This window comes from Schistocerca nitens, chromosome 1 (genome assembly GCF_023898315.1).
Source record: "Schistocerca nitens isolate TAMUIC-IGC-003100 chromosome 1, iqSchNite1.1, whole genome shotgun sequence".
NCBI lineage: Eukaryota > Metazoa > Arthropoda > Insecta > Orthoptera > Acrididae > Schistocerca > Schistocerca nitens.
Genome location: NC_064614.1, coordinates 152,758,134 through 152,784,492, shown reverse-complemented (window position 1 = coordinate 152,784,492; position 26,359 = coordinate 152,758,134). Strand labels below are relative to the sequence as shown.

The window sequence follows — 26,359 nt, the reverse complement described above, 5'->3', positions numbered from 1 at the left end:
AACAAAGCGCAAAGACAAACTTTAAAATATTGCCGCATCGACCTCAGTGACTCCTGCTTCTCTCACGATAAACTGTTGGTAGTTTGATCTTGAGTAGTACATTCGACAAATTTGTGCATATATGCCACGGATAACGAAATGAAAAATGATGTTTATAAACAAGTATTGTACATAGTTAGAACATGTTTTCAACAAAAGTTTTTTACCCCTTATACCTTAAAGTTTTTCCTTTTATTTCGACTACCACACAATCTCATATCAGCTCCCTGAATGAAGACGGGTACCCCAGCTAGTGAATTAATAAGAGATGGTGCTGATCCTCCATGAAGGCTTTTGACACTGTATCACACAGAAAAATGGTTCAAATGGCTCTGAGCACTATGGGACTCAACTGCTGTGGTCATAAGTCCCCTAGAACTTAGAACTACTTAAACCTAACTAACCTAAGGACATCACACACATCCATGCCCGAGGCAGGATTCGAACCTGCGACCGTAGCATGTATCACACAAGTGGCTCGTAGTGGAACTGCGTGCTTATGGAATATCGTCTCAGTTATGTGACTCGATTTGTGATTTTCTGTCAGAGAGGTCACAGTTCGTAGAAACTGACGGAAAGTCGTCGGGTAAAACAGATGTGATTTCTGGCGTTACCCAAGGTAGTGATATAGACCCTTTTCTGTTCCTTATCTACACTACTGGCCATTAAAATTGCTACACCACTAGATGACGTACTACAGACGCGAAATTTAACCGACAGGAAAAAGATGCTGTGATATGCAAATGATTAGCTTTTCAGAGCATTGACACAAGGTTGGTGCAGGTGGCGACACCTACAACGTGCTGACATGAGGAAAGTTTCCAACCGATTTCTCATACACAAACAGCAGTTGACCGGCGTTGCCTGGTGAAACGTTGTTGTGATGCATCGTGTAAGGAGGAGAAATGCGTACCATCACGTTTCCGACTTTGATAAAGATCGGATTGTAGCCTATCGCGATTGCGGTTTATCTTATCGCGACATTGCTGCTCGCGTTGGTCGAGATCCAATGACTGTTAGCAGAATATGGAATCGGTGGGTTCAGGAGGGTAATACGGAACGCCGTGCTGGATCCCAACGGCCTCGTATCACTAGCAGTCGAGATGACAAGGCATCTTATCCGCATGGCTGTAACGGATCGAGCAGCCACGTATCGATCCCTGAGTCAACAAATGGGGACCTCTGCAAGACAACAACCACCTGCACAAACAGTAGACGACGTTTGCAGCAGCATCGACTATCAGCTCGGAGACGATGGCTGCGGTTACCCTTGACGCTGCATCACAGATAGGAGCGCCTGGGATGGTGTACTCAACGACGATCCTGGGTGCACGAATGGCAAAACGTCATTTTTTCGGATGAATCCAGGTTCTGTTTACAGCATCATGATGGTCGCATCCGTGTTTGGCGACATCGTGGTGAACACACATTGGAAGCGTGTATTCGACAGCGCCATGCTGGCGTATCACTCGGCGTGATGGTATGGGGTGCCATTGGTCACCTCTTGTTGGCATTGACGTCACTTTGAACAGTGGACGTTACATTTCAGATGTTTTACGACCCGTGGCTCTACCCTTCATTCGATCCCTGCGAAACCCTACATTTCAACAGGATAATGCACGACCGCATGTTGCAGGTACTGTACGGGCCTTTCTGGATACAGAAAATGTTCGACTGCTGCCTTGGCCAGCAGATTCTCCAGATCTCTCACCAACTGAAAACGTCTGGTCAATGGTGGCCGAGCAACTGGCTCGTCACAATACACCAGTCACTACTCTTGATGAACTGTGGTATCGTGTTGAAGCTGCATGGGCAGCTGTACCTGTACACACCTTCCAAACTCTGTTTGACTCAATGCCCAGGCGTATGAAGGCCTTTATTACGGCCAGAGGTAGTTGTTCTTGCTACTGATTTCTCAGGATCTATGCACCCAAATTGCGTGAAAATGTAACCACACGTCAGTTCTAGTATAATGTGTTTGTCCAATGAATACCCGTTTATCATCTGCATTTCTTCTTGGTGCAGCAATTTTAATGGCCACTAGTGTATATAAATGATTTTGGAGACAATCTGAGCAGCCGTCTTAGGTTGTTTGCAGATGACGCTGTCGTTTATCGTCTATTAAAAGTAATCAGAAGACCAAAGCAAACTGCAAAACGATTTCGAAATGATATCTGAATGGTGCGAAAAGTGGCAGTTGACCCTAAATAAGGAAAAGTGTGAGGTCATCCACATGAGTGCTAACAGGAACTCATTAAACTTCGGTTACACGATAAATCAGTCTAATCTAAAAGCCGTATTTCATCTAAATACCTTGGTATTACAATAACAAACTACTTAAACTGGAAGGAACACATAGAAAATGTTGTGGGGAAGGCTAACCAAAGACTGCGTTTTATTGGTAGTACACTTAGAAAATTTAACAGACCTACTAAGGAGACTGCCTACACTACTGACTGCTGTGCGGTGTGGGATCCTTACCACATATGACTGACGGAGTACATCGAAAAAGTTCAAAGAAAGGCAGCACGTTTTGTATTATCGCGAAATATGGTAGAGAGTGTTGCAGAAATGATACAGGATTTGCGCGGGACATCATTAAAAGAAAGGCGTTTTTCGTTGCGACGGAATCTTCTCACGAAATTCCAATCAACAACTTTCTCCTCCGTATGCGAAAATAATTTGTTGACACCGACATACATAGGGAGGAACGATCACCAAGATAAAATAAGGGAAATCAGAGCTCGTACGGAAGGATAAAGGTGTTCATTCTTTCCGCGCGCTATACGAGTTTGGAATAATAGAGAATTGTGAAGGTGGTTCGATGTACCCTCTGCCAGGCACTTAAATGTGATTTGCAGAGCATCCATGTAGATGTAGATGTAGATGTAGATATAGATGATACACATAACAAGTGAGAAGCAAAGAAAAAAGTATGGCAAATTTTAAAACACGCAAAATCTCCTAGATTAGGGACGTTTAACAGAAACTCGAAATGTAGCGCCTAATTCAATGCCAGATGCTTTTAATAGTTTACCCACCGAAATTCTGTGTCGAAGTCTGGCAGAAACCCCAAAGAGATTCTGATCGTATGGAAATTACACTAGTGACAAGACACAACCAATATCTTCATTGTGTAATAACAGTGGCGACGTTACTGTTGACAGTGTCACTAAAGTAGTTACTAAACATGATTTTCCGAAATCCCTTTACAAAATAAGACGAATAAATCTTCCAGAATTCGAATCAAGAACAGCTGCCAACACGTGTAACTTAGAAGTGGATACTCTGCATGTAGCTAGGCAGTTGAAAACATTTCAGAAAGGCAAGGCTTCTGGTCTAGATTTATACAAGTCAGGTTCCTTTCAGAGTGTTCTGATACAATAGGTCCATACTTAACAATCATATACAACAGCTCCCTCGTAGATAGATCCGAATCCTATGACTGCAAAGTTGTCCAAGAAATAAAATAGGAGTAACCCGCTGAATTACAGCGCTATAACCATGCTGACCTCTGGTCACGTGACGTCCAACTTCCTGTGCGCGACTGGAAGACCTTTGGCAAGATGCTCCCGCACTTTCAGTCATTTGCGCCGAGTATTTAGTATGTTATATTACCTTATCTATCTCGTCCTTAAGTTTTGTAGAGCAGTGTATAAATAGCACCCAACCGCTGATAATCTTTGCACCTACAAACCACTACGCACCCGAGTTAGTTAGTCTTTTAGAAATACAAAACTCAAGTATGATCAGCTGCCTTTCGGAAAAATCTACGAGGGCAAAGAGTAGGCATACCTAAATCTACAGATGAACTTGGATCTAAGTCAGTATTGCGCCTCATCGATATCTTTACTTGATCAACTCACAAGGGCGAAAACCGTCGATTCCCTTAAAGAATCGGTGGTTGGTGGAAACGAAACGTTTTTATGCATCCGGTAACCTTTAATACGGGGCTCCAGGATACGATAATATTACAGCGCAAACGATCAGTTAGCTACTCCATCCACTACTACCCAAAATAACGGAACTTTTGACCATTCTCTTACCTCCAGCATCTACCCAACAGCCCGGAATTAGGGAACCATAAAACCATTATCCAAAAAGTAATCTACAAAAGACCCTGTGGGTACAGGCCGAATTGCATTCTACCACAATTATCAACGGCTTTACATTATATAGTTCACGATCAGCTAACTAATTACTTAACCTCAAATAACCCTTTAGGTCAATTACAGTCAGGTTTCCGGAAAAGTCGGAGCTCTTATAAAAGTAACTGAAGAATTGAAACAGGCTGTGGACAAACAAGAGGCTACTATTACGTGCTTTTTACATTTCAACAAAGCTTTAGACACTGTCCATTTTGACATTCAACTTCCTAAACTCAGAAGTCAAAATGTTTCTTCTAGTGCTGTATAAAGGTGCCATTTATAACTTACACCCCGCCAATGGCGTGTAACCATCGAAACGAAAAGGTCACAATAGCAGAATGTAGTATCAAGCGTCCCACAAGGATCAAAATTGGGTCTATTACTTTTCTCATCATATGTTAGTGATGTATTAACTATTCTTTCGCACTGCAGATATCACTTACACACTGACGGTTTTCAGTTATACATACCCATGTGCGACCAACAAACCTGTGCACATTCATCCACCATGTAAATGCTAACTTACTTGCCTTATCAGAGTTGGTGCAGAAGATAGGTTTGGACATTAACCCATCTAAAATGCAAGTAATCTTATATGTTCACAAAAGCTTTTAATCTCTCAGTTGAGAGACCTTAATCCTAAATGGTACAGAAATAACTTTTTCTTCTTCTGCAAAAAAAAATTGCGGATAATTCTGAATCATCACTTAGAATGGATTGAACAAACATCTTCAGTCTCTAAGAAGGTGACATCGTCACTCCATTCACTAGAGAAATATAAAAAGAAGTATTTTCTCCTAAGCTTAAAAAGAAACATGTAGAAATACTAATACTGCCTATACTTGATTATGCTGATCCAAGGACTTTCGTATGAAAGCTTATGTCGGCTGGGCCTGTGGATGAACGATTGTGTGCAATACACTCATGGGTGCACTATTTTGAGAATATCACTCCCGCCTATATACACTCCTGGAAATTGAAATAAGAACACCGTGAATTCATTGTCCCAGGAAGGGGAAACTTTATTGACACATTCCTGGGGTCAGATACATCACATGATCACACTGACAGAACCACAGGCACATAGACACAGGCAACAGAGCATGCACAATGTCGGCACTAGTACAGTGTATATCCACCTTTCGCAGCACTGCAGGCTGCTATTCTCCCATGGAGACGATCGTAGAGATGCTGGATGTAGTCCTGTGGAACGGCTTGCCATGCCATTTCCACCTGGCGCCTCAGCTGGACCAGCGTTCGTGCTGGACGTGCAGACCGCGTGAGACGACGCTTCATCCAGTCCCAAACATGCTCAATGGGGGACAGATCCGGAGATCTTGCTGGCCAGGGTAGTTGACTTACACCTTCTAGAGCACGTTGGGTGGCACGGGATACATGCGGACGTGCCCTGTTGGAATAGCAAGTTCCCTTGCCGGTCTAGGAATGGTAGAACGATGGGTTCGATGACGGTTTGGATGTACCGTGCACTATTCAGTGTCCCCTCGACGATCACCAGTGGTGTACGGCCAGTGTAGGAGATCGCTCCCCACACCATGATGCCGGGTGTTGGCCCTGTGTGCCTCGGTCGTATGCAGTCCTGATTGTGGCGCTCACCTGCACGGCGCCAAACACGCATACGACCATCATTGACACCAAGGCAGAAGCGACTCTCATCGCTGAAGACGACACGTCTCCATTCGTCCCTCCATTCACGCCTGTCGCGACACCACTGGAGGCGGGCTGCACGATGTTGGGGCGTGAGCGGAAGACGGCCTAACGGTGTGCGGGACCGTAGCCCAGCTTAATGGAGACGGTTGCGAATGGTCCTCGCCGATACCCCAGGAGCAACAGTGTCCCTAATTTGCTGGGAAGTGGCGGTGCGGTCCCCTACGGCACTGCGTAGGATCCTACGGTCTTGGCGTGCATCCGTGCGTCGCTGCGGTCCGGTCCCAGGTCGACGGGCACGTGCACCTTCCGCCGACCACTGGCGACAACATCGATGTACTGTGGAGACCTCACGCCCCACGTGTTGAGCAATTCGGCGGTACGTCCACCCGGCCTCCCGCATGCCCACTATACGCCCTCGCTCAAAGTCCGTCAACTGCACATACGGTTCACGTCCACGCTGTCGCGGCATGCTACCAGTGTTAAAGACTGCGATGGAGCTCCGTATGCCACGGCAAACTGGCTGACACTGACGGCGGCGGTGCACAAATGCTGCGCAGCTAGCGCCATTCGACGGCCAACACCGCGGTTCCTGGTGTGTCCGCTGTGCCGTGCGTGTGATCATTGCTTGTACAGCCCTCTCGCAGTGTCCGGAGCAAGTATGGTGCGTCTGACACACCGGTGTCAATGTGTTCTTTTTTCCATTTCCAGGAGTGTATAAATACGTGCCGATAAGCAAAGAGACTATCATACCCTGTGTTCGCTGTATCGTTTTCTTAATATTTGCATTCCCTCTTATTTATATCAGTGGCGGATACAAATGGAAGGCGCGCGGGGCGTCCCCCCCCCCCCTCGTCTTGGAGATCCCGCCAGTCAGCCCGCATGCTATTCGTTCGTTTCTTTCGACAGTCGATGCGACTGAATCGAATTATCGAGTAGATGTACTTTCCTTATGACGCGAGTCAGCGTCATCGTATTTTATGCTTTTCTGTATGGCACATGCATAGCTAGCACATGTTCGAAGTCGACAATGAAGGAGGATCGCCTCAATGGCGTAGCTCTGTTGAACACTCTCCCTGACATTGAGTGTCCTATTGACGATGTAGTTAACCAATTTGCCAGGAAGAATAGGCGCATAGAAATCATCATTTAAGGAATAGATCTATGAGGCTCACTCCAAAAGAAATGCACACTATTTTTGTAGAAATACAGTTTTCATTCTGCATGTGTGAAAGTTTTACAGTGTGTATATACATCCTTCCCGCTTGTTTTCAAATTTAGTTCAACCTGTTCCCGGGCGCCTTCACAGCATGTCTTCAAGGTGGCTGCTACACTTGACGTTCGTCAGAAGCAACGTGCTGTCATAGAATTCCTGTGCTGTGAAAACGAGCCAGTGGGAAACATTCACAAGAGGTTGAAAAAGGTGTATGGAGATGCTGCTGTCGATCGCAGTACAGTTAGTCGGTGGGCAAGCAGGTTACATGATGAAAGCGGGCACGGCAATATTGAGGATTGTCCTCGCAGCGGCAGGCCTCGTACTACACACACTCCAGAAATTGTGCAGAGAGTTAACGAATTGGTGACTGCTGACAGGCGCATCACAGTGAACGAATTGTCACGCTACGTTGGGATAGGGGAAGGAAGTGTTTGCAGAATACTGAAAGTGCTGGCGTTAAAAAAGGTTTGTGCCAGGTGGGTTCCCAGGATGTTGACAGTGGCTCACAAAGAAACAAGAAAAACGGTACGCAGCGAACTTTTGGAACAGTACGAGAATGGTGGACATGAATTTCTTGGAAGAATTGTGACAGGTGATGACACATGGCTCCATCATTTTTCACCAGAGACGAAGAGGCAATCAATGGAGTGGCATCATGCAAATTCGCCCAAGAAAAAAAATTCAAAACCACACCTCCAACTGGAAAAGTTATGGCTACGGTGTTTTTCGATTCCGAAGAACTCTTTCTTGTGGACATCATGGCAAGTGGAACCACCATAAATTCTAATGAATATGTGACGACACTGAAGAAACCTCAAGCTCGACTGAGTTGTGTTCGACCACATCGGCAAAAGCAGGATGTTTTGCTGTTGCACGACAATGCACGGCCACATGTCAGTCAAAAAATCATGGAAGCGATCACAAAACTCGGATGGACAACACTGAAACACCCGCCTTACACTCCTGATCTGGCTCCATGTGACTATCATCTCTTTGGGAAGTTGAAAGACTCTCTTCGTGGAACAAGGTTTGAAGATGATGACTCCCTTCTGCACGCTGCCAAACAGTGGCTCCAACAGGTTGGTCCAGAATTTCACCATGCGGGTATACAGGTGCTGGTTCCAAGATGGCGTAAGACAGTTGAGAGGGATGGAAATAATATGGAGAAATGAAAATATTGTTCCTAAAGGATGTATCTACACACTGTAAAACTTTCAGACATGTAGAATAAAATATGGAGTTAAAAAAGAATAGTGTGCATTTCTTTTGGAGTGACCCTTGTACAATTGTAACTTTTTTATATCATAAGATGGCACTGTGTTGTATATGTGTATAATTGGTTGCTTTAACTTTGCAAGTGACTTGATTATTTTTTTATTACAGTAAAAGTAAAGGTAGCTTAAGACGTCTTTAGTGCCCCCTCCTTGAGGTTTTTCTGTATCTGCCACTGATTCATTTCAACTCTTGCGCTGCCTTCCGAACAGAACAGCAGAAACTTTCAACAAAGCGAAGTCTTCTTTGAATTACTACATATTCTGTTATTATCTTAACAGCCATTGTTATTGTCATGCCAGTCTTCTCTTTCATTATCCCTTCCATTTCTAAAGAATGCGCTAAATTAATGGTATTATCGTTATTCCTAATCCCTTCTGTTATTACGAATGTCAATTACTATCACTGAGAATATTCTGTGATATCTTTTTGGTCTGTGTTGCTCCCGGGCCCATTTATGGTGAGCGAAGTGTTACGTGCCATGTCGCCTGCGCTGCAGCCTGTGGCAGCAGGAGCAGCGGGGACATGGCGGATATCGTCGTCCGCTGCCCGGCTGCCGTGTAAACGGCGCCGGCACACGGTTGTCGGTAGTTACCTCGTATGAGAGATTTTATACGTGCCCAGCGCCGGCTAAAAGTGGTCCCCACTGCTACAGCAGGCTGACGTTGACGGCTAACCAAGCTAGCCACCGGAACAGCGGCTACGGGGCATTACTGGCTTTCACATCTGGAGGTATTTGGTGTTTATTGTTGTATTCTCCAAAGATTTTCATCTACATCTATCTATGTGATTACTCTGCCATTCACAATAAAGTGCCTGGCAGAGGGTTCAATGAACCACCTTCAAGCTGTCTGTCTACCGTTCCACTCTCGAACGGCACGCGGGAAAAAAGAGCACTTAAATTTTTCTGTGCGACCCCTGATTTCTCTTATTTTATCGTGATGATCATTTCTCCCTATGTAGGTGGGTGGCAACAGAATGTTTTCGCAATCGGAGGAGAAAACCGGTGATTGGAATTTCATGAGAAGATCCCGTCGCAACGAAAAACGCCTTTGTTTTAATGATTGCCACTCCAATTCACGTATCATGCCTGTGCCACTATCTCCCCTATTTCGCGATAATACAAAACCAGCTGCCTTTCTTTGTACTTTTTCGATGTCATCCGTCAGTCCCACCTGATGCGGATCCCACATCGCACACCAATACTCCAGAATAGGGCGGACAAGCGTGATGTAAGGAGTCCCTTTAGTAGACCTGTTGCACGTTCTAAGTGTTCTGCCAATAAATCGCAGTCTTTGGTTTGCTCTACTCACAATATTATCTATATGATCGTTCCAATTTAGGTTAGTTGTAATTGTAATCCCGAAGTATTTAGGTGAATTTACAGCCTTCAGATTTGTGTGACTTATCGCCTAATCGAAATTTAGTTGATTTCTTTTAATACTCATGTGAATAAATTCACATTTTTCCTTTTTCAGGGTCAATTGCCACTTTTCGCACCATGCACAGCATCATCTGAAAACAATCTAAGACGGCTACCCAGATTGTCTCCTATGTCGTTAATATAGATCAGGAACAATAGAGGGCCTATAACACCTCCTTGGGGAACGCCGGATATTACTTCTGTTTTCTTTTCCGTGAAATTATTGTTGTTTTTTATAATGGTGTACGTTGAAACATTTAACAAATCAATATTACTTGAAACGAAAGCACGGATACCAGATCCAGTTGAACTCGAACCAATTAGTAGCTTGACGCAAAAGCCAGATCGGTATACGTCGTTCTTCAGTCGGATAATTCCGTCCTGAGACGGTTGTGACGACGACGAAGTAGTGAAACTGCAGCTGGGAGTGCTACAAATCATTTCCGAAATGAAAAAAAGGACGCAAAAAAGCCAATAAATATGTGTCTTCTCATCCTAGAACATCCCATGGATACCATTCATTACCGGGTAACAAGCACCATAACTTACAGTTCCGTTGCGATCCCATACTGTATCAGAATACTCCTTAGTCTCATCAATTAATTCAATTTGTAAATTAAATATTTAACGTTTATTCTTAAATGCTATTTTGCATTTGAGATTTTTGTCAGTTACAACATTGTACATTAATACACTCCTGGAAATTGAAATAAGAACACCGTGAATTCATTGTCCCAGGAAGGGGAAACTTTATTGACACATTCCTGGGGTCAGATACATCACATGATCACACTGACAGAACCACAGGCACATAGACACAGGCAACAGAGCATGCACAATGTCGGCACTAGTACAGTGTATATCCACCTTTCGCAGCAATGCAGGCTGCTATTCTCCCATGGAGACGATCGTAGAGATGCTGGATGTAGTCCTGTGGAACGGCTTGCCATGCCATTTCCACCTGGCGCCTCAGTTGGACCAGCGTTCGTGCTGGACGTGCAGACCGCGTGAGACGACGCTTCATCCAGTCCCAAACATGCTCAATGGGGGACAGATCCGGAGATCTTGCTGGCCAGGGTAGTTGACTTACACCTTCTAGAGCACGTTGGGTGGCACGGGATACATGCGGACGTGCATTGTCCTGTTGGAACAGCAAGTTCCCTTGCCGGTCTAGGAATGGTAGAACGATGGGTTCGGTGACGGTTTGGATGTACCATGCACTATTCAGTGTCCCCTCGACGATCACCAGTGGTGTACGGCCAGTGTAGGAGATCGCTCCCCACACCATGATGCCGGGTGTTGGCCCTGTGTGCCTCGGTCGTATGCAGTCCTGATTGTGGCGCTCACCTGCACGGCGCCAAACACGCATACGACCATCATTGGCACCAAGGCAGAAGCGACTCTCACCGCTGAAGACGACACGTCTCCATTCGTCCCTCCATTCACGCCTGTCGCGACACCACTGGAGGCGGGCTGCACGATGTTGGGGCGTGAGCGGAAGACGGCCTAACGGTGTGCGGGACCGTATCCCAGCTTCATGGAGACGGTTGCGAATGGTCCTCGCCGATACCCCAGGAGCAACAGTGTCCCTAATTTGCTGGGAAGTGGCGGTGCGGTCCCCTACGGCACTGCGTAGGATCCTACGGTCTTGGCGTGCATCCGTGCGTCGCTGCGGTCCGGTCCCAGGTCGACGGGCACGTGCACCTTCCGCCGACCACTGGCGACAACATCGATGTACTGTGGAGACCTCACGCCCCACGTGTTGAGCAATTCGGCGGTACGTCCACCCGGCCTCCCGCATGCCCACTATACGCCCTCGCTCAAAGTCCGTTAACTGCACATACGGTTCACGTCCACGCTGTCGCGGCATGCTACCAGTGTTAAAGACTGCGATGGAGCTCCGTATGCCACGGCAAACTGGCTGACACTGACGGCGGCGGTGCACAAATGCTGCGCAGCTAGCGCCATTCGACGGCCAACACCGCGGTTCCTGGTGTGTCCGCTGTGCCGTGCGTGTGATCATTGCTTGTACAGCCCTCTCGCAGTGTCCGGAGCAAGTATGGTGGGTCTGACACACCGGCGTCAATGTGTTCTGTTTTCCATTTCCAGGAGTGTACATACGTCTTTGGTTCTTAAGTATCTTTCAAATGATAATACACTGAGGTGACAAAAGTCACGGGATAGCGATGTGAACATAATATACAAATGGCGGAAGTGACGCGTACACAAGGTATAAAGGGGCAGGGCATTGGTGGAGCTGTCATTTGGACCCTAGGAATTCATGTGGAAAGGTTTCCGATGTGATTATGCACGACGGGAATTAACAGACTTCGAACGCGGAATGGTAGTTGGAGCTGGACGCATGGGGCATTCTGTTTCATGAATCGTTAGGGAATTCAATATTCCGAGATCCACCGTGTCAAGAACCTGCCGAGAATACCATATGTCAGGCATTACCTCTCACCACGGACAACGCAATAGCTGACAGCCTCCACTTAACGATCATGAGCAGCAGATTTTGAGTAAAATTTTCAGTGCAACAGACAAGCAACACTGTGTGAAATAACCACAGAAATCAATGTGGGGCGTATGACGAATGTATCCGTTAGGGCAGTGTGGCGAAATTTGGGGTTAATAGGCTGTGGTAGCAGACGAACGAAGCGGGTGCCTTTGCTAACAGCACGACATCGCCTGCAGCGCCTCTCCTGGGATCGTGACAATTTGACCCTAGCGGCCTAGGCGACTGGAAAACCGTGGCCTGGTCAGTTCTGTGTCAAACTAGGAATACCTACTTGAACATGTGCGATTATCCTGAGTGCTGCTGACGGTACAGCCTGCCAGGTATTCTCAGCACCAGCTAGCGCGTCGTTTACACGGCAGCTGTTTTTAATGTTAAAAGTGGCTACCCAGCGGCCGACAAGTGTGATACGACCTACAGGAACAGGTGGCTCGCTACCTCTTGCATTCGACTGCTCACCTGGTCGATGGAAGTCTTGCTGCGCTACCTACGTACGTTCTGCGCAGCAAGCATGCAAGTTACCGGAGAAGGACGCGGATGACTGGGGCGAGTTAATTAATTTATAAGTTGTAGCCTTCCGCTCATATAAAGTGGCTCTCGGGACTTCTGTTGGCGTTCACAGCTCGAACAGTGTCCAGTAATGATCTACTGACAGTTCCTTAATGTGAAACAAGTAAAATGATGCTTTCCCCAGCAAACTACTACTTTTAGAAATATACGTTTCATCCACCTCTCCTTGAAATGAGATACTTTATTTGTAATAAATGAAGTGCAGATCTCATCCTAAATGACCAGACGCAGCTCAACACTTCCCCTCTCCTAAACTTCATATAATCATCTTTGTTGTCCATTACTTCCCACAGTCTCTCTTCCAACATATTCCCATTTTCCTGTATTTATTAAGTTGTTTTGTTTTGTTGAAGTTGTCTTTGTATTCCACATATACTGTAGTTTCAATAGTTAAGGCTTTCTTTTATCTGGTACTTGTATTACTGTCCATGTTTAACACCCCTTGTATTTAGCTCAACAAATTCTGTTCATATTTTACTTCGCTCATTTATTTAATGAAAGCTGTTACACAACCACTGCTTTGATTACAATGTTAATGTTAAAATGCAGTACCACCACACTCTCAATATGTAGATTCCCTCAAACACCTCCATTTTCCTATTTCCTCCATTTATTTCTGTTTATCTTATTTATATTGCTTAAGTTCCTTATGTATTCTGTAGTTGCATTGATAACTGTCTCTTTAATTGGTTGTGCGTCACTCTCCATGTTTCATACCTCCAGATGCAGCCTTGTCTATTTTATTTTATTAGTTTTGTTTATTAATAGAAACTGTTATGTAAGCATGCTATTCCTATTTTGTGCTAAAGGTTTTCCTGTCTACTCCACTGTTATTTATGTACTGTTCAGTTTTTACTTTTTCATTGCTAAGATGTTACTTACTATATGTTATTCTAGATGTGTTTACTTCTCTTCCAACGTTGTTTGCTAACATTTAACTTCTTTGGTGATAATACTCAGAAAATGTCTGAAGATGGCCTAGTAAGCCGAAAACCGGTTAACAATAAAAATAATATTGTAGAACAAAGGCAGACTGGTGCGTTTCATTTATTATAATGTTGTTCTACTAAGAACCGACGGAAGATTCTGTTAATACTTTATTTGTCTCTAACAAAGCTGGCAGTCCTTGTCACGTATCATTTATAACCGAAAAAGCATGTGAATGAAACCACTCAAACCGTTAGTGTGACTGAAAAACATTCACAAAACTAACTTGACGGAAAAGACTAGTTTCACTTTCATTCCACTCAAGAAACAACTACAGAATGGCCAGTCTGTTGTTAAAACCAGTAGGTTGTCCCATCACAATAAAAATTTGGTAGTATGAAATCATCCAGACAGAATAACGTTAGTAAACCAAAAGTTAGGACGTAAATGATTCCTCGTGAGTAACGCTGCATTTACGTGCAGCGTTGCAGCGCAGGGAGTGTACCGTGCTAGTAGCAGTCTGCTCATACCTCCACACAAGACTGCAAGACCCCTCAGCTCTCAGGAAAAGGAAAAAAGTATTGCGTCAGTGGATTGCAAAGAATGGCCAACCAGTTGCAAAATACAGGTTTATTAATCCTTGAACTTGGTTTCGACATTTTTAAAACTGTCTTCTTCAGACTGTACTTTATGTAGAATCATCTATATACAATGGGAGCCATTGACTCTGGATGACACGCACACTAGACAGAATCAACGACTCCAACTGAATATATATAATATGTGATTCTGTGTACTGTATCTTCTGAAAAATACAGTTCTAAACTGTCGAAACCATAAACCTATATTTTGAACTGGTTAGCTGTTATTTCCAATCCACTAAAGCTCTTGCTTGCACATCTGCTGAAGCGTAGCCATGTTCAAACTCATAGAAAAATATTTTCTAATCGGGCGTTTTTCTTCCAAGAAAATGACTTATAAGTCGGTATTAAGTAGGTTTTAAACAGGGTCGGAAATGGAACGTTTTTTACGACTACTTACAAGTCGCCATTCGTCTTCCAATATATTAAAAACACTCATACCCCAATGTCTAGGCCCCGTACAAACTATCGTTGGGGCGCCCTTGGTAACATTGTACTCATTTTTCCGTGGACATTGTACGTCTGTATTTCAAATCAATATTGTTACTCTGTGCTGCTTCGACAGCTGCGTGTTTAGGCTACACATATAATGTTAGCTTCGTCTTTTAAAACTTATTTAATTCATTCCAGTGTAAGACTATGACTTCATTAAACATGTAAAACGTGATTTAAAAAATTGAGAACAACATATAAATTTCCCTTTCGATCAACACCATCATCATAAGTACATACTCGCCGAATATGAACTGCATATGTGAAATCAAAAATTAACTCCTGACGCTGTTATGAGCTTGGACGCTACCTCGAGACGTCAAACCAATGTATTACGCAAGAGAGTTACCGGTACTTTCGTAGATCCAAGTTTTGTTGTTGTCCACATTAAACAAATATTTTATACGTTACAAACTAGAATCAATGTTGTCTAATTCGATCTATTGCGTCACCAACGCGAAATAGTTCATAGTCATTTCAACAGTCAAAAATCTATGGGCAGTGACCGCTCCATACCACATTAACGTTAAAAGTTGAGCAAAATTCCTTGTTGTGATACGCATGACACATGAATCTCTTGTTGTGTACTTTTTTAAATAAAATCCTGACTATAAAATCGCTTATAGTGGCAAAAGTGCCAAATTAACCTACTTTGTACATCACTGGCCCCGTTATCTATTGTTCCTCTTAAAACCACTCACTCGCAATTGACAAGAATTAAGCTGCTTAAGAAGAACACAGTATTTAATTTGGCTTATTACGATTCTGCTGCAGCCTCTATGCACACATTCGCTTGCATTCACTGAAAACACACATCCTTTCGCATGCGTATTGCACGTATTAAATGCACGAAACGCTTTGAAGTTACAGTTGCTCCGTATACTCACCAGATATCGCTGCTGTCCAGGCGTAGTCTGCTGTTTCGCGAGCAAGGCACGCTGGGAAAGAGCATGCGCAGTTCACGTCAGCCTATGTGACCTCGGTCACAGTCGTCAGCTGTGTTCCGTCGCCGCGCAGGTGGCATTTGCGCGATGTTGAGTAATCCGAGTTCTCGGAAGTGTTGCACTGTACGTTGAAATATGATCGATACGGGATGTAATCTCAAATATCGCGCATTTGTGTTGTATGTGGAAGCATAGTATGCTGCGCTAATCTGTTCTACCGTTCCAAGAAATAACTCGTGTTAAGCAGCGTCGCTTATTCTATCTGTACAAATAATTTCCGCATCCGCAACTTCTCGCAGTTAGATATCTTTTTACCACTTAAGACATACTGATTTGATTCCCCGTTTTAACTACAAAATTTCTCTGAATTTTGTGGTCAGAGTTCCAACGCTTAACATGCCATATTTAACATGCGACAAAATTGATTTAGAGAGGGTTTTTCCTCTTATATTGTAAAATGAGTGAGAAACACACGCACGGGATAACCGTAATACAGTGTTTCAGAATATTGAGCGAACAATAGTATTGTTTGCAGAATCGTATTGGTGAATATACACGGATAACAGCACTACGGTACGTGATGTAGAGGTCTGTCCAAAAGAATTCGGAAGTTCGCCCACAAATTTTTTCCGTGCATTTCCTTTACTTATTGTGCATGATCTACTCCGAAATACTCTCCTCCACATCGCTCCCAACGCCGTTTCCACTTCCGGAAGCAGCCTTGGTACGTCTCTTGCTGGATGGCGCGAAGCGCCGTTTGCGAGTTTCCTTTTATCTCGTGTATCGTTGCAAATCTTCGACCTTTCAACGGAGTTTTTAACTTTTGAAATACAGAAATGTCCGCAGGGGCCAGGTCTGGAGAGTACGGAGGGTTAGGCAGCACAGTGATTTCGTTTTGTATGCAATAGTCACGCACCATCAGCGACGAATGAGCAGGTACGTTATCGTGATGCAAGAGCCGTGAATTGTCTCGCCCCATTTCAGCCCATTTCCTTTTCACACAATTTCATGAAGCGATCCAAATGAAATTATACACTTCTCTGCAATCGCTCGGACAGTCAGTCTTCGATTGGGATGCACAATTTCGTCGATATTCCTGACATCAGCGTCGTCGGTAAATTTCGAAGGGCGTCCTAAACGAGGGTCGTCTTTCACTTCCATCCGCCCATTTTTAAACCATGTGAACCGTTCGTAAAACCCAGTACGACTTAAGCACTCGTCACCGTAGGCTTCCTGCATTATTTGGCGAGTCTCTGTAAAGGTTTTCTTGGGTTTCATTCAAAATTTAGTGCAGAAGCGTTACTCCTCGAACTCTGCCATGTCGAAATTCGCAAACTGTGCGACATAACGTTCTACTCATTACAGCACAGAACAATAACTAACAGATATACAACAATGAAACTTCCGGCAGTTACACATTAAACACAGGCATGTGCAGGGATGCCAACCGCATTTTGCTCGAGCACATCATTGGCGCGAAATTACGAAGGTTCCGGAATTTTTTGAACAGACCTCGTACACAGAAGGAGGTACTAACAAACTGAATCAAAACTTCACAGGCGTACTGATAATAACGTCAAATCCGTTCGTAAGCACGTGAATCTGCAAGAATTGTGTTCATAAAACTGCTGAAAAAAGCTATTGCAGTGAATCAATAAAGACTTGGTGAATGAAGATGTTTTCTGTTCTGAACACCAAGCACCATGTATGATACAGCATTCAGCCGGCGACTATACACAAGCTGATATATGTTATATTTGAATATTTACGAAGACTGGGAAGAAACTATTGACGTTACGTACAGTGCAACACAGACTGAAAACAGCTAGAGGCGTAATTTGCTTCTGTTCAGTAACAATAAGTGTGTCTGATGTATACCAGACAGATTTTATACTTTGTTGCCGACTCAGCACAACCTGGAGCTTCTCCGAAGATGTCCAACGTAGCTTTGGACGAAACGTCAGGGTAGAAGAGTTCCATGGACTACGACCATACAACCCGGAAGAATTCTCGGCAGCTGAAAAATCTGGTCGTGGTTCAAATGGCTCTGAGAACTATGGGACTTAACTTCTGAGGTCACCAGTCCCCTAGAACTTAGAACTACTTAAACCTAACTAACCTAAAGACATCACACACATCCATGCCCGAGGCAGGATTCGAACCTGCGACTGTAGCGGTCGCGCGGTTCCAGACTGTAGCGCCTAGAACCGCTCGGCCACCTCGGCCGGCCATCTGGTCGTGAAAGCCTTCATTGTATCATTAAACAACCATCCTCCTAACCAACAAGTTTGAGGCGCTATATTCCACAGAAATTGAACTATTGAGACACACTTCACTTGTTGACAAATCTGCTGCTTGCCCTTGAATAGGAGTGTAATGACACATTCCGACGCAGAGACATACGATACCTTAAAGGCTGCGCCAAAGATTAAATTGAGAAGGATGTAGAATATAATCTCTGTAATGTTCATATTGGATTCTCTTTTGTTTCATACTCCAAGAAGGAGTTAAGAGACACTTTAGATGTTACCTTGTAGAGGATGGACGTAATTTTTGGTGTGTGCGGAAAGGCAGCCATCTTGTTAGTATTTATGGTTTGTGCGACGAGCAGAGCAAGTCTTATTGTGTTGTGAATAAAAAATAGTGAGATGTATCTAAGTTTTACGAGAATTATTTAAAGCGACGTAGCATTGTATTCCTTGGTTTCCACCGTCTTCGTGAAGTGAACCGATGCCGACTCAGGAAGATACATACGGTCAACAAAGAGAAGAACATGGATGGCGACTAATGAATTCATATTGTGGCAGAAGGACGAATTCTACGTCTAAGGTGAGAACTCTGAATAAATCAACAATGACATAGAATTAAAAAATGTAATTAATCGGAATGGTAAATTATATTACAGGCAAATTTCACGCAGCACTGAATTTGCCCGCATTCAAGCCGGTCAGTACAGTCCGTAAAAAAAGCCTTTCAAAAATTCTAATGTTACAGTTCCATATCCATAATTTTTTCCTCTTTTCAAAAAATCAATAAATTTAATTTTTTTATTTATTTCGCCACAGGAGGCAAACAGAATAAGGGTCTATTAATCGTCAATTGTACGGCGAATAATGGTATCCCCCAGAGAAATAAGAGTAATGGAAGAGATGGATCAGATAGTGCAAGCTATTCCCTGCAGCCACCGAGGGAACAGGGTGGAATCAAATGCAGATTGTGGTGCATGTTGGGACAATTAATGATGCCTGTCGTGTGGGGCTGACGTAATACTTGGATCATTCCAGAGCCTAGCAGACAATTTTGAGAAAACCTTCCTTGCTCACGGAATTTCAGCGAAGCTCACAATCTTCAGCAGTCTCACTCGACTGATCGTAGTCTCATGTTTAAGAATAGAGTGGACTACTTGAAACAGTGACTTTGAAGATTTTGTGACAAGCTTGGCAACAAGTTCCAGGACTTGTACTATAGGATTGAGAACTGCACGGTTCCCCTATATGGCTCATATGTGCTCTAATCACTGAAGACTACTATCCAGATAGCTGACTGAGTGTGGGTCGCACAAAAGGGTTAATTTTTTTTTAAATAAAAAACCTAGTGTAAACTGCCGAAGCATTCACAAGAAAATACCAGAGCATGAAGTCCTTCGCAAAAGTATGGAGCTCACACAATACTAGGCACCGAAAGTTAGCAACCTGAAATTTATAGTACTGAAGTTTTTGGGGTAAACCTTAGTGTATATCGACAGGATAATCCAATGGAAAACAGTGTATGTCTCACGGTAGATAAGAAATTCAAATTAGATAGAAGCGGCTTGCGAGTATGTTCGGCCAAGACTCAGTATCAAAGTTAGGCGTAAACATATAATTGTCTTTCTATCGACCACCGTACTTACTCATGGATGTAACTAAAAACTTTAGAGGAAACTCTAATTCACTAATACATACGTTATTCAACATTCTTTCCTCATCAGAAGACACTTTAATCATCCAACAATCAACTGGGATGATTACAGTTTTGCAAGTGTTGAGCGTGACAAGTCACTTCCTAGAACAGATACTTCGGAAGCTCATTCATAATGAAAGTACATTTGATTTACTGGAAAAATAGACCCTACCGGTACCTCAGTGATGATGTCCAGACTGTAACTGGTATCTGTGACCATAAGACAAATTAAGCAGACATATTACCAGAGTATAAAGGGCAACTAAAAGAAGTAGAAAGTTTTATATATTCAGTTAACAAGATCAAGAGGCAGTACCGTAACTTTTAATTCTTGACAGCAGCATGTAGAGAGTCTTGCTCTGAAACGAAACTTTTAATAGGCGGAAATCAGCATGGGACTATAGGTAGAGAAATTCTAAATGAAATACACTGACCGTGAAGAGAGCAGTGTGTGAAGCCTTCAATGACTGTCGTAGCAAAATCTTATCGAAAGATCCTCCACAAAACCCGAAGAAATTCTGGAAATTTGCAAAGGCAATCAGGGGCATCAAAGTTAGTGAACAGACTCCCTTGAATGACACAGAGCTGAAATTGAGTATAACAGTTCCAAATCAGGAATGGTGAACTCTAATTTCAAATGGTCCTTTACAAAGGAAAATCTGTGAGTATTGTCCCAGTTTGATTCTCTCACGATTGCGAAGATAATCGATATACACTCATGTTCAGAAGAAACAGATCACCTCGAACGACTAGAGATAGGACGTTCATATTCACAGGACAATCAAAACCTTGCCGGTTTATACAGACTGACATCACGGAATTCCATATTAATTCGTTCCTCTCACATTGCAAAATAAAGTTTTATACGGCTTTTAGCTTTTAGCATCGAAATTCGTAAAAATCAATTCGTCAGTAGTGTTTTTTATCAAGTTGCTTACATCATGGAGATTACTAGATGGAAAATGTTCCTATCATGTTTTTGTGGAACTAGATACTTGTCACGAGTGAGAAACTATCTGTTTATTCTTTGGAGAAACATCTCTGACTTACTGATTTTTGTTGATATGTAGTACCGTGACGAGAAATAAAGTTTATTGTGTCCGTCATTACTATATTTCCACGACAGAACATTTTTTGGTGCCGAAACCTGAGACAGAGCTAGCCGAAAGGGAAGGACAGAACCACAAAGATGAGCTGGATGACAAAGAAAGGCACGCATCTATCCTGCAACGCAGAAAAATACAACAACAACATCGTAATAGTTTCAGAGTATTATGCAGGCTCTACGGCAGTAGTAAAGTACTTTGATGCTCAGAATGTAAGTTTGATACGGCATATCGTTTGCGTGCTGCCGTAGCTGTTTCAGAATAAACGTTGTTTCGCTCGAAACGGTAATAAGCGCTATTCAAAAATGCTACTGCGAAGCGCATATAAATAGTGCTGCCATCAGATGGTTGTTCATTGTACTACTCAGGCTAGCGATCTTCAGGCATTGCCTATTGAGAAACGGCTGATCACGAGCCGTCACTGCAATAATCTTTGAAATAACGTGAGGGATTGGAGATGCAGATAACAGTTGGGAAGCACAATTACATGGCCTAAAGAGGAAACTTATGAGAGAAAGAGCTAACTTTATGCGCTTCGTCGCTAAAGTTGTAAGGTTGTCAGACACTGCGGAACTCGCGGATTTAAGTACCGTACTATAAAGAGAGACTACAAGACTTATTCTTCGTCGTGTGTGTGTTCTGGAGTGTTTTTAATACTGTGGGCGACTTTTAACCTGTGCATGTCCATTCAGTGTCTTCTCTGTGTTTTAAGAATCGCCAACTTTTTTTTTTTTAACTTCCTGTTGACTTTTTCAACTTTCCCCTATGAACGTCTCCAAGTCAGTCTATTTTTACCTCCATTTTCTCCCATTACTCAGTTTTATGTCACTCTCTTTTATCGTCTTATATGCAACATTTTCTTCTTGTATTAGCTGTCATGTCACACGGCTGAAGAGAGGCGGATTGTGCCGCTGACAGCACTCCCCTGCCCATATGGGGCAGGGGAATGAAATCACAATAAAGAAAAGAAAGACGTTTTATTGGGCTCACCAAACTAGGTGAGGGGATCCATGACCTGTTAGACGATGACGAATACAAGCCCGACGTTTGAAAATGGGAAGAGTATATTGGCGCTGTGAAACGCATTGCCGCACGTTGGTGCACGCAAAATCTAAAAGACCAATCCAAGAAGGCACCAGAGTGCAAGAACCATTATGCGTCTTTTGTGAATCTCGCAGTAAGTGGGCGCAGGACTGTATCAACAACACATGTGTCAGTGATCAAATAGATAAACTGAAGCTGGCAAACAAATGTTTTCTTTGTCTTAAACGTAGGCATATAGTTTCAGATTATAGGAAGAAGCAAAATGCTCGATGTGCGATGTCCAGACAACTGATCGTAAATTAATTTGTGATGAAGGAAGGGGTACTAATACTCATGCGGCTCAGGCAAAATTATTTCGGTGGGAAAAGTACTGTTACTCCCCACAGGTTCACGTACTTCCAGATGGCGCAAGTATGTTTCTCAGGGCCTACAGGATTGAGTAGGACACTTCGACATGTGCTGGATGCGGGAAGTCAATAAAGCTTCACACAGAAATCGCTGACTGACGATTTGAAACTCCAGACTATAGACCGACGAGAATTAACTATTTGTACATTTAAATTAAAGGCTACACCCTCACGCCACTGCAGACTTGTTCAGTTTAATACACTACTGGCCATTAACATTGCTACACCACGAATATGACGTGATAGGGACGCGAAATTTAACCGACAGGAAGAAGATGCTGTGATATGCAAATGATTAGCTTTACAGAGCCTTCACACAAGGTTGGCGCCAGTGGCGACACCTACAACGTGCTGGCATGAGAAAAGTTACCAACTGATTTCTCATACACAAACAGCAGTTGACTGGCATTGCCTGGTGAAACGTTGTTGTGACGCCTCGTGTACATTTCCAACTTTGATAATGGTCGGTTTGTAGCCTATCGCGATTGCGGTTTATCGTATCGCAACATTACTGCTCACGTTGGTCGAGAACCAATGACTGTTAAGCAGAATATGGAATCGCTGGCTTCAGGAGGGTAATACGGAAGCCGTGCTGGATCCCAACGGCCCCGTATCACTAGCAGTCAAGATGACAGGCATCTTATCCGCATGGCTGTAACGGATCGTGCAGCCACATCTCGATCCCTGAGTCAACAGATGGGGACGTTTGCAAGACAACAACCATCTGCACGAACGGTTCGACGACGTTTGCAGCAGCATGGACTATCAGCTCGGAGACCATGACTGCTGTTACCCTTGACGCTGCGTCACAGACAGGAGTGCCTGCGATGGTGTACTCAACGACGAACCTGAGTGCAAGAATGGCAAAACGTCATTTTTTCGGATGAATCCAGGTTCTATTTACAGCGTCATGATGGTCGCATCCGTGTTTGGCGACATCGCGGTGAACGCACATTGGAAGCGTGTATTCGTCATCGCCATACTAGCGTATCACCCGACGTGATGGTATGGGGTGCCAGGGTTACACGTCTTTGTCACCTCTTGTCCGCATTGACGGCACTTTGAAGGGTGGACGTTACATTTTAGAAGTGGTACGACCAATGGCTCTACCCTTCATTCGATCCCTGCGGAACCCTACATTTCAGCAGGATAATGCACGACCGCATGTTTCTGGTCCTGTACGGGCCTTTCTGGATACAGAAAATGTTCGACTGCTGCCCTGGCCAGCACATTCTTCAAATCTCTCACGATTTGAAAACGTCTGTCAATGGTGGCCAAGCAACTGGCTCATCACAATACGCCAGTCACTACTCTTGATGAACTGTGGTATCGTGTTGAAGCTGCATGGGCAGCTGTACCTGACACGCCATCCAAGCTCTTTTTGACTCAATGCCCAGGCGTATCAAGGCCGTTATTACGGCCAGAGGTGGTTGTTCTGGGTACTGATTACTCAGGATCTATGCACCCAAATAGCGTGAAAATGTAATCACATGTCAGTTCTGGTATAATATATTTGTCCAGTGAATACCCGTTTATCATCTGCATTTCTTCTTGGTGTAGCAATTTTAATGGCCAGTAGTGTATGAAGGGGTTTAGGAAACATTCTTCGATGCCACCCATTGCTTTTGAAAGTCTTCATATGAATTCACACCATCCACCTACTCCACAATATGTAAAGAGTTTATCGTATGCCCAAAAGATTGTGCTAGCAGATCCTGAAACCAACTCAATGGAAGATATTCCCTGGAGATCCTCATAGGAGGATTGGAAAATAGTGAAAGGCGGTTCAGCAATATGCATTTCTGAATCCTTTGTGTTAGTTCCTTCCATATTTTCCAGGATACTTAGTGGGAACAAGTCAGGAGTCATTGTGTACGCAACTGTGATAAATTTTGTTCATTCTGATTCTGACTCATCTCCTCTGCCTCAGGTAACGACTTCAAACGCTATTGGGACTTACAGACTAGAGGGATTACTACCAATCAAGATAGATACGTGAGCAAAAAGAATGATGCTTCTTGAGGAATTCAGAGCTTCTTTCTGTATGAAGGACCAACGAGCCGTGGTCCCAGTTCCCAAAAGACAGGATAAAACTCTTCCAAGTAACAGACTGACTGCAGATTTCGACGTCAAGAAAACTTTAAGCAAAAGTACTAAGACTCATGCTAGACTACATTATGATGCGGAAAGTAGAGGAAGTTCCTACTCAGCTCTCAGGGAAGTCGTTGTTTTACCTCCATCATCATACAGTGACGAAAGATAAAAATGGGGAGACTAAATAGAGGAGAGTCTCTAACGGTTCGACGACGTTTGCAGCAGCATGGACTATCAGCTCGGAGACCATGACTGCTGTTACCCTTCTCTGAATGAGGTACTAGAGGTAGGACTGAATCTCTAGCTGAAATCGTAGAGATTTTACTATGATTCAGACTACATTTTACTGCTATAGTCTGTGAAAAAGTTTACAGGCGTTTCTTCAACTGGTCGTGGATGAATAAAGCAAAGACTTGACCAGATTCTTTTGGTTCAGAACTAACTAGAACAAAACGGGAGATTTTCAAATGACGAACGAAATAATATACTACCACTTCACGAGACTCCATTTCGGCCTGACTTGCAGCCCATTTCTACCCTCTGCAGCTCTGACAAGGGGGAGGCCTCAGACACGGCCAACCGATTCAGCTCAAATTTGTCAGGTCGCTTGTGTATAACCTAAAACGAAGGAATCTAGGATATTTTGGGTGAGAAAATCACCCTTAAAGGTTACGACGAGCAATCGACTCCAAATTGGCGGGATCGATAGATACTTGTAAATAGAGCATTTTTCATCATCAGATATAGGGTCCGAAAATGCATACTTTTTCAGAAATCGAGGTAAGAAACTTTTACAACTGCCGCTTCTGTACCCAGATGGTAAACGCTTTTCGCCGACAGCACAGATAGCGCAACGGCCAAGGTAATTGGCTGGGACTCTGAGAACCCGGGTTCGAATCTCGAAGAAACCTCGCGTATGTTCTTCTTTTCGTTTGTATTTTTCGATATCTCAGTCGATAGGGATAGGAGGGTTAATAAGGTCAGTATCACTATCATTCTTTATTGATATACTTACCTTATTAACCCTCCTATCCCTATCAATTGATATATGGAAAAATACAAACGAAAAGAATAACATCCGCTACGTTTCTTCGAGATTAGAACCCGGGTTTTCCGATTTCCAGCCAATTACCTTGGCCTTCCGCTATCGGCGCTGTCGGCGAAAGGCGTTTACCATGTGAGTAGAGAAGCGGCAGTTGTAAAAGTTTCTTTCCTTGATTTCTGGAAAATTTTGCTTTTGCGGACCCCATACCTGATGATGAAAAATTCTCTATTTACAATTATCTATCGATCCCTCCAATTTTGAGTCGATTGCTCGTCATCTATGTACAATTATCTATCGATCCCTCCAATTTTGAGTCGATTGCTCGTCATAACCTTTAGAGGTGATTTTATCAAAATTGCGGGGGTGTTGACCCAAAATATCTTAGAGTCTTTTGTTTTAGGTAATACACAAGTGACCTGCCAAACTTGAGCCGAATCGGTTGGCCGTGTCTGAGGCCTTCTCCTTGTGAGAGAACATGCCAACAGGTGTAAGACATTATTTCCCACCATGACACCTCTTATATATGCAGGAACACATACGTGGACGACTTCGCACTCGCAGTAGAAAGTGATAATTTGGCGATCACCATATATTATTAACTTGTTGCCCTAATGAGACTGAGAGGTGGCATGCGACTCTCTCACTTAAACAACACTGGCTGTCAGATTCATATTCATATTTTAGATCATGATCTCGGTGTTCCCCAGTACTACATTCGGTATGTGGTTTATGACTTTCTGCGTGAGGAAACTGTTTGCAGGATGTTCATATAACTGCATGTATAGTCTGTGGAGAACTTGTACCTGAGGGGCCATAGTGGAGGCGACGGAGAACAGGAATAAGGATGGATTGTGGCCCATAAGTAC

The 26,359-nt window shown here is 43.7% G+C and overlaps 2 protein-coding genes across 2 annotated transcripts in view; one reads left to right on the top strand and one right to left on the bottom strand.

The window, feature by feature from the left end:
* The window catches only part of LOC126243870 (serine/threonine-protein phosphatase 6 regulatory ankyrin repeat subunit C-like), a 383,629-nt gene extending 367,764 nt beyond the window's left edge, over positions 1–15,865 (bottom strand). Inside the window, exon 1 of the mRNA XM_049948195.1 lies at positions 15,799–15,865. The gene's annotated coding sequence lies outside the window, so the exon portion shown is untranslated. The remainder of the gene's footprint in view (positions 1–15,798) is intronic.
* Positions 15,866–18,558: 2,693 nt separating this feature from the next.
* The window catches only part of LOC126243824 (caspase-1-like), a 233,608-nt gene continuing 225,807 nt past the window's right edge, over positions 18,559–26,359 (top strand). The window contains exon 1 of the mRNA XM_049948193.1: positions 18,559–18,684. The gene's annotated coding sequence lies outside the window, so the exon portion shown is untranslated. The remainder of the gene's footprint in view (positions 18,685–26,359) is intronic.